This window comes from Rousettus aegyptiacus, unplaced genomic scaffold (genome assembly GCF_014176215.1).
Source record: "Rousettus aegyptiacus isolate mRouAeg1 unplaced genomic scaffold, mRouAeg1.p scaffold_m13_p_3, whole genome shotgun sequence".
NCBI lineage: Eukaryota > Metazoa > Chordata > Mammalia > Chiroptera > Pteropodidae > Rousettus > Rousettus aegyptiacus.
Genome location: NW_023416306.1, coordinates 35,371,166 through 35,381,270, shown reverse-complemented (window position 1 = coordinate 35,381,270; position 10,105 = coordinate 35,371,166). Strand labels below are relative to the sequence as shown.

Here is a 10,105-nt window from a genome sequence, read left to right as displayed (position 1 = left end):
GACAGGAAGCAAAACACTCTGCTAGCTCAACTATCCTCAACCTGTGAAGAGTCCGTCGCACCCCTTCTCCCCCCGCCCCTGACTCTTGAACACAACAACCAAAAGCCATCAGTTCGGGAGTTTCTATGTTCATTTCATCCAGTAAAGGAGTTGCTTCGTCCACAGGGCAGCAAAACAATACAAAATTAGAGGAGAGAATCAAATCAATAGTCAGTACGGCAGGAGACAGTGTGTGTTCTCCTTTGAGCTGTTAGCAGGTGCACTGGGTGAATACAGATAAGTTGATAAATGGCTGATTCAATAGACTGGTAGCAAACACATGCTTTGCCAGGGATGACTTTTTAAGTCACCATACATCAAACAGACAGTGTCAGCCTTTGAGGATAAACCTGTGAAGCCTTGTTGTGCTCTTTGAACTATCTCTGAGACACAGAGACTGAAAAGGGGCCTGAGTGTTCTTGTGAATCCATTGGGAGGTTTGAAAGCTTCAAAGAGGAGGGCCATCCTATCCAAGGGGAAATACACTGATTGAAGGAACCAGTGTGAAATAGTCTTTAATAATTACCAGAAAGCTGGAATCGACTGGTGTTTTGCTGAGCTATATTTTATCTTTATTGGATTAACTGTGACACAGTAGGTTATGTCAAAGGGAATCTGCATGAATATTAAAAGTAAATGTGGTGTGAATAATAGATAACTTACATTAGATGCACCAGCATGCAGTAATTTTTATTCACCTACATAATTAGATTAAAACAAATCTGCTGAATAAAATATATTGTCTTACTATAATCTGGTTTGAAAATACCCAAAAGTTATGGCCAAAAGGATGTTTGCTGGTATTTTACATATTAATACATAATTCACCCTAAGAAATGTTTTCAAAAAGGTTTACAGTAGTTACAAGAGTGGGTGATTGTGAATATGAGCAGTCCAGAGCCAATATGAAATACCTTTTAGGTCAAATAAGACTCCTAAAATGTTGATACCAGGGTAACCACTAATGTGTAACTTTTATGTTCAGCTCTGAGAAATTATGAGGGATGGTAAATTACCTAGGAAAATTAACCTCAGGAAAACTCTTATCTGAACACTAGAAGTCCACTTGTGATTATTTTCATGTGTCTATTTTCTTTTGAACACTTTAGTTCTGCAAGATAACCTTGTCTTTAAAAAGGCAAGCTATATTCCTCTTTTAGGCTAGGGCTGGCATTAAGCTTTTTCTGGTAGATCTCAAAGCCTTTAAGCCTTCAAGCTGGTATCTTCCCACCTCCCACCATTGTCTCCCCAGGTGCTGTTTCTCATTGCTGAAGAAATTCCGCTAGACTCTGTTGTAACAAGAGGTGGGTTCCTACACTGTCTAATTCCATCCAAATATGGATTCTAGGGACTCCCTCATTCATCTCTCTCTGTTCCTGTAGGCTTCTGAATATCCTGGGCCATTAAAAAAAAAAAAAAAGGTGTCCATGTAGAAAAGTTTGAATGTGGCTCAGCAAAGTCTGTGGGAGAAGTGGACCTCACTTCTCCTGGATGATGCACAGGCAATATGCTGGTGGATACAGGTGGAAGGTTCTCCCAAGAGAGCCACATGGCTCATCAGGCAGGTGAGGGGTGGTGTTTACTTTTGTGTTGATGATAAGCTGCTGGTCCTAGCTGGTCCTCCGCAGCTCTCTGGTGCTGGCGAGAGATGGTGTTAGGCTCTTTTTGCTGATCTTTCTTTCTTTCACGTAGTGCCTGGGTTTTGGTCCCCTCTTCCATCCAGCTTTTGTTCCCTTTTCACAGCCCAATGCACCCTGGGTAGCGTGGCCAAATGCCTCGATTTGCCTGGGTCATTCCTGTCTTACTCATTTGATCCCAGCATAATGGATAATAATGCTCTTTTTACTTTCGACAGCGACTTGTTTGGACATTAAGTTGTGTAGTCACCCTGATGTCTGAGTCCCTCTAGACAGACATCTTCTCTTGTGACCTGTTGTTATAGCACAAACCTGATTTCTTGCCTCCTTCAGGGCCTTAAGCTTGGATGCTTAATAGCCTTTTCCTCCCCTCTCTCTATAAAAGCAGTCCTTGCAAATGAAAGGTTAGGCTATCCAAGTAGATTTCTGAGGCTAGCATCACAAGACATTCTTGCCACACCTTCTAGAGTGCCTAATTTAAGTTTTGTGGAAAAAAATAATAATCACTATTCTCTGAGTATTTACTAGCAACCAGCACACGGTGACCTCATGTACTTGCAATAATCTCCTAGGGTGCACATGATTGTTATTATTATTCACACTTAACAGATGTGGTGTGGAGATGTTAACTCACCTGCACAAAGTTACATGTTGCCTAAGTGGTTGAACCAGAAGTTAAGCCTGGGCAGTTTGACTCCAGAGCTCTACTTAAAACAAAAAGGCTTTTCTAAAGACACAAAGCTTACAGATCTATAACCTGGCAGATTAATAAAAATACAGTATAAACTTCTGTTCCTGAGAGAGAGAAAGGTATGGTAAACGCTGTCAGAAACTCATTTTCACTTGTGTAGTTTCTGGCAAATGACCCCAAAATCCTCCCAAGAGCAGCTTCCAAAGGAGCTTCGCTGCTCTTCTTCTGACAGGATGGGCCAAAAGCCTTCCCCCAAGAATTGCTCTCTCCTCATAATTATTCACATCTGTGCGCTTCATCTCCGAGGCAAGCTCTCTGCGTGGAAAGGGTCAGTAGAGGCGGCTGTTCGGTTAAAAGCGGCATCAAGTCCCTCTAAAGGCAGAGTGTAATGCGGCACCTGAGCTCCACCTACTGTGCTTCTCAAGGTTGCTTGAAACCTGGGAGCCCAGCTGGCCCAGAATCCAGACCTCACTCTGCTCCCAGGGGTCCACAGTCGGCTCTGAGAACCCCACTTAGCGAAGAAGCCATCGAGGAGGCTGCCGGGAACCAAGAGCTGCATCCTCTCACTGCTCCTCACATGAAGTGAGAGAGTTGAAGCGAAATCTGTAAATGCAACTAGAGATAAGTTTTTAAAAGAATGACTGAAAACAAATGAATAGGTTCTAGAAATCTAATTCAACCTGCACCTGTGTCACAGCAAAAATCATTTAAGCTAGTCTCTCATGAGAGTTGATATAGTACATAAACAGAATAACTAGCCATTATAAATGTAGAGCTTTAAGACTGTCAAAGCAATCACATCAAAATTACCCCAGCGATACCTAATCTCCATCATATATTCAATATGCACCCAGACCTGTATTGATAAGATAGAATTAATATCTCAAAGGCAAGGCTGTTTTTCTCCCTGATCGAGTTAGGTGTTTTTCAGTGATGGATGAGGTCAAACCGTGACCGGCAGAATTTGTCAGAATTAACACAGATGTTCCTACATGTGGTGTTTGGATTGTGATTCTCATTTGTGGCTTTTATTGTTCCCTCCTCGACATTTCGCCACAGTGGCAGGTGTTTCCTAAGTGTGTACATTCCCCTGCAGAATGATACTGGGCCAAGGCCTCCCGTGAAGTGACAGCTAGTGAATCTTGTATAATTTTTTTTCCTTGATCAGTGTAATGTATGCATGTAGCAGAAAATCAAATAGAATAGACTAGCTTATAAAATATATTGAGAGCCTGTCACCTCACAACTTCCCACTCCACTCTCCAAGGGCAATCATATTTAACTATTTCTGTTTCTAGATCCTTCGAGAGTATAAGACATGGATCTGAATAATTTTTATTTAGCACTAAATCTTGATGGAAAAATTTTACAATTTTTAGTTTAACTTCCTTTAGTTTAACTTTCTGCTATGATAGAAAACATGACGCCCATATTCCTTTCCCCTTCTCTTAATTTTGAACAATTATAGCACTATTTTTAGTGCTTTTAACATTACGTTTAAAACCAATGACTTGTATTCCATACATTTTTGAAAATATAGATTAAATCTCCAATTTGTAAAATAAAATTTTAAGCTAATTTATCCCTCCCTCTCTCTCTCTCACACCCCACCCTCCCATTCCCCAATCTATTTAAACATTCAATTGTTGCTCTTCTTTTCACTGTAGGTTGATGACAAAAGTTTACAGCTACTAAGTAGCATGTTTGTGCTAAAAGGTAAACTGAGGTATACTTCAAAATTGTAAGAGTGTATTTAAGCAAAACTATTCAAATTAGGCAGCATCCACTCTACAGAGAGAAAAGAGCTGGCAGGAGCGGTACAAAATGGAAGACTTTTATAGGAAGAAGGGAATGGGAACAAGAAAATTACATTAGGCAAAAAAGCAAGTTGGTTACTGCAAGGTTACTTTGCTTGAGGGACCAGGCGGATTACCTGACTAGGGCTGACCTGGCGATTCCGGATTGACCTGCTTACGATTTCATTTCTTTCATTTCTGAGAGCGGTAAAACTGTAATTAAGTCTAGGTTTGGTGACATGCGACAGCATCGCAACTCCATTTTGGGCCTATTGTCTTGTTTTGCTTTGTTTTAATTTTCTTCTAACTAATTTATTTTTAAAAATTTTTTAAACAATTATAATTATTGCTCATTGTGAAGTCAAAGAGCATGCAACAGTTACACTTTTACAGTTTCAGCGACATCACAGCCCCATCTGTCATTTAAATCACAATGCTCTTTCCTAGTATCAAAGTCACTGATTCTGGTTGAAATCAAAGTCACTAGTGACTTTGATTTTAACTAGAATCTCCATTTTAACTAGTTCTCCTTTCTTTCCCTCTACCAATAAATCGAAACCATGCCATATTTTGGTTTGTATTGTTTGGGTCCTGAGTTGTATTTTTTTGCTCTGGCTTTTCTTGTTGTCTTTTTTTGTTTATAGTTGAAAGAATTATATCCTTCATCATGTGCTTTATGTTTTGCAGGCTTTCATTCTCCTTTACTTGACATGCAGCTCCATATTTTGAAGACATTTTACTTAGATCCTATTTATTTAGATTCTACTAACATCATGTTCTAATTTGGACTTTCTGCTTTGTAAGCCTACTACTCAGCTACTGTCTTAGTGTTTCATTTTATTGAATTCTTGATTTCAACAAGTTCCCTCCTTTGGGTGCTGGAGTGTATCCTCATTTCCTCACATACACTGAAAGGAAAATGCCTGAGTTCTTGCATATTTGGAATGACTTTGTTTTGCTCAGACTGTGATTCAGTATGGGTTGGGGTTTGTTTGTTTGTTTGCTTGCTTGCTTGTTTAATTCATCTTGTTTTGGGTTACTGGACTTTTTTATTACAGTGATTCCTTGTTCTCCATAGCTCTAGAATTTTTTTGTTTTTCTTTAACACTTTCCTTTTCTACATTCTCTCCTGCTTTCTCTCTCTCTCTGAATATCCTGATATAAACTCCTAAACTGATCCTCTATATATGATATTGTTTCTCTAGTGTTTTTTTCTCCTTGTCTTTTTGCTCTACATTCTGGAATCATCCAAATTTTCTATTAAAATTGGTATTATGACAATCGTGTTTTCATTTTCCAATGTCTTTTCTTATTTTTCATTTCTTAGCAACCTGTTCCTGTTTTACAGGAGACATACAATTTTGACCGTGAGATTCCCAATCACATTATTTAAGAAGGTTTTTGTTTTTTATTTTACACCTACAGCACTCGGTATTCCTTGGTGGTCTCCCATACAAGTACTAACCAGGCCCTACCCTGCTTAGCTTCTGAGATCAGCTGATCGGGCACGTTCAGGGTGGCATGGCCATTGACAAGAAGTTTTTTTAATGGAAATGCTTATTGAGATAATTGAGATTAATATGCAGTTATAAGAAATATAATGCAAAGATCCCAAGCACACTTTACTCAGTTTCCCTAAAAACCATTTGCAAAACTCTAGCATAATAATATGACCAGTATATTGACAATCTGCTGATATTCAGATTTCCAGTTTTCCTTGGACTCATTTATGTGTGTATATATGCATGTAATTCTATACAATTTTATCTTATGCGCAGGTTTATGTATCCTCTACTAGTAGAAGTACTGAGTAATTCTATCATCACAAAGACTACTCATGTCGTCTTTTTATAACCTCCCATATCCCTTCCAATTCCCTTTGTCTCTCCTTGACAATCACTAATCTTTTCTCCATTTCTATAATCTTGTGATTTTATAATGCTATGTAAATTAAATAATAAATTTGAGATTTACTTTTTTCACTCAGCATGAATTACCTACAAATTCATCTAAGTTATTATGTGTATTGATCTTTTGTTTCTTTTTACTTTGAGGTACTAGTTTATGATATGGATGTAACAGTTTATTTAACCTTTTCCCCTGATGAAGGACATCTGGGCTGTCCTTCAGGTACAGTTTTTGCATAAACATATGTGTTCATTTCTCTGGGATAAATACCTGAGTGTTATTGCTGGGTTATATGGTGGTTGTGTGTTTAGTTTTATAAGAAACTGCCAAACTCTTTTTCAAATTGTCTATGCCATTTGTACATTCACACCAGTAACACATGAGTGATCTGGTTTCTCTACATCTTCACCAGCATTTTGTGTTGTCACTATTATCTTATTTTAGCCACTCTGATAGGTGTGTACTAATATCTTATTGTACCTTTAATTTGTATTTCCTTGATGGTAATGATGAATATCTTTTTATGCACTTATTTGCCATCTAAATATCCTCTTCAGTGAAAGGTCTCTACATATTTTTTGTACATTTTCCATTTGGGTTGTTTGGTTTTTTTTCTGCTGAGTTTGAGAATTCTTTACATATTCTAAATATTAGTCCTTTATTGGATATGTGGTTTAAAAACATTTTTTATCAGGCTATAAATTGCCTTTTCAGCCTCTTTAAATGGGTTTTTGTAGAGCAAAAGTTTTAAATTTTGATGAGTCAACTTACCAATTTTTTCTAACCTTTCCCTTTTTTCGCCCTTTTCCTACCAAGTCTGAGAAATTTCAGCCTATCCCTAGCCACTGAAGATTGTTTTCCTATGTCTCTATTTTCTAAAAGTTTTATAGATTAACATTTTACATTTAAGTCTATGGTTTATTTTGAGTTGATTTTTGTATAAGGTTTCAGTCAAAGTTCATTTTTGTTGCTCGGGCACTATTTGAAAAAAGGCATTTTTTTTTTTCTTTGCTGAATTACTTTTGGGCCTTTGCCAAAATCAATTGGGCATATTTGTGTGATTCTGTTTTTGGGTGTTATTTTCTGTTCTATTGATCTATGTGTCTATCTCTTTGTCAATACCACATTGTCTGGATTACTGTGGCCATATGGTAAGTCCTAATACGATAGAATGACCCCTCCCACTTTATCTTTCTTTGCCAGACTGTTTTAGCTCTTCTAGGGCATCTGCCTTTCCATATAAAATTTAAAATAGTCTTGTCCATGTGCTGTACAGAAACCCTTGCTGCGATAGGAATTTTATTTAATTGATAGATCAACTTGTGGAAAATTTGAGTCTTTAGTATGCTGAGTCTTCTAATTCATGAACACTATATGTATCCCTACTTATTCAGGTCTCCCTTGATTTCTTCCATCAGCATTTTGTAATTTTCAGCATACAGTTCCTATATATGCTTTGTTAAGTGTATACCTGAATATTTTGTTTACTTTAGAGGGATTGTAAATGGTATTATGCTTTTTCGTTTTGGTTTTTATATGTTTACTGTCAAATATAAAAATGGGATTGATTTTTGTGTATGTGAATCATGTATACTATGATCTCACTGAACTAATTTATTAGTTCTTGGTGGGTTTTTTTTATAGATTCTTTGGAATTTTATATGTAGATAATCATGTCGTCTGCAAAAGGAGACAATTTTAACTCTTCCTTTCTAATACGTATGTCTTTTACTTCAATTTTTGCTTCATTTCAGTAGCTAGAACATCTAGTACCATGTTGAATAAGAGTGGTGACAAAGGGCATCATTGCTTTATTCTTGATCTTAGAAGTAAGGCATTCTGTCTCTGATTATGATATTAGTTATAGATTTTTTAGACACTCTTAAGCTGAGATAATTCACCTCTATTCCTAAATTGCCGAAAATTTTTTTATCATCAATGTGTGTTAAAATTTGTCAAAATTTTTTTTCCTCATTTGAGATGATCACATGTTTTTTCTTTTTTAGTTTGGCAATATGATTAATTTTTGAATGTTGAATCACCCAAATTGGTCATGGTATACAATTCTTTTTACATATTGTTGTATTAAATTTGATAATATTTTGTCATTGTTTTTTGCATCTAAGTTTAAGAGATATTGATCTATAGCTATCCTTTTTTGTACTATCTTTAGTGTTGGTATGAGGGTAAGGGGGTCTACGCCATTTTGTCTAGACTGGAAGTCTTTAATCACATTTTTAAAATTCTCTTCTGTTACTTATAAATTTTCCTTTTCATAAATACTTATTTATTTTTGTGTTTCCCCTTCTCTACTTTGGGATTTCTTAATCTTCTTTAAGTGAGATGAAAATATCATTGGCAGAAATTAAGGAAGCCCACTTAGTGGCAGAGCTCGATAAAAAATCCTACTCATTCCAGCTTTTGTAGATACCCAGACATTAAATGATTATCTCTCAGCTTATACACTCATTTTAATGTTGCTATTCTGACTCAGAAGTCTAGCAGAATGTTATTAAATTTCTGTTTGGATTTACTCTAGTGCTTAAAGAGAATGGTAGAACATTTTCATCCAGTTCTATTTACAGAAAGAGTAAGAAAAATCTCCCCCCATTTTAAAGCACTAAACTCTTCCACTTCCTCATCTACAAATAACATAAAACTTAAAACTTTATCTTCTGATATTATAATCTCTGAAATTAAGGCTCCCCCTTCCACTCTCACTTTTATGAATCCAGTTCCATAAGGCTCGGTAATGCCTGGCATGAACATCTAAGGCAATCAATTTAAGCCTCAGTCAAAGGTAAAATAGGCACTCAGGTGAAGAATGTGATAAAACTTGAAAATGACCAGCAACAAGTTTATCAACTGCCCTCCCCCCACCTACCCCCTAACCCCCCCCCCCCCAAGAAAAAGTCCATCATCCATCAGATAGGTTCACAGGGCTGGCAGAAAACAAAGATGTAATGCCCTTTTTTTTTTTTTTAAGAGGAAAAGACTCTTTAGAACCAAGCAAGACTCTATAATGGCTTTAGGTCTATGTCAAAGAGCAGTACCCTTGGAGATTGGAAAGGGGTCCTCAGGTATCATTAATATCATTGCTAACAGTCTGATTAACTACTTCCAATGGCAGGGAAGTCAATATTGTAAAAGATTGCTCAAACCATCAGAAAATATTTCTTCCATAAGTAGTTTAACATATACAACTCTCTTTAAAAAAGTTTGTTGTGTGTTTTAGTTTGCAAACAGTAGTTCAAATATTATACTTCTTGTCCTGACATGACAATTAAGTGTGCTCCCTCTCACTCTCAAGAGTCTTCTTGTCATCTAGCTATAATTGCCATATTTTAGTTTTCATTTTGTCCCTGAAACTAGAAGAGATACTCAGTGGATGAAGATACTCAGTACCCCTCCCTCACCAGGGGCGGGGGGGGAGGGACAGTTAAAGTGAATTCACTTAAAATGGGAACTAAAATCTCATGGTGAAAAGTGAAAAATATGTTTGATAGAGTCAGTACATTGAAAATAAAACTTCAAGGTAGAGAAAAAAAGTGTATCTTATATCACTAATAAAATTTAGGTAAGAATTGCATCTTTATGCTAATTTCTAAAATTTTTTTTCTTTTCTTAAGAGGCAAAATTATTTTAAGAACCGAAATACTGATACAGTATTTCTTAAGTCACATTTTACTTTTCTAATATTACTATAAAGTGGGTAATTTTTGCAAAAATACTCTTAAGTTTTTAAACATTTTCCCCAGAGTGTCTCTTAATCCTTTATTATAGTTATTATAATTCTTGTTTGAAGTACTGATTGAGTCATCTTTGTATGCTTATCTTCTTCACTGTTTATTTGGACAGCCATGTTTTTCAATGGTTTTACGTTGCATATAGTAGTTCTCCAACATCACTTTCACAAATTCTATGAACTCCTGCATAGTTTGCAAGATAATTTTCAATTTCCCAGTGTAGTAAATTTACATTGATTTGCATTGTATTGTGGATCATTTATCAACATTAAACAATGTGAGAGAAAA

At 36.3% G+C, this 10,105-nt stretch overlaps 1 pseudogene; it reads right to left on the bottom strand.

Moving 5' to 3' along the window:
* Window positions 1-5,579: 5,579 nt before the first annotated feature.
* On the bottom strand, window positions 5,580-5,696 carry LOC118600821 (annotated as a pseudogene).
* Between the last annotated feature and the right edge of the window lie 4,409 nt (window positions 5,697-10,105).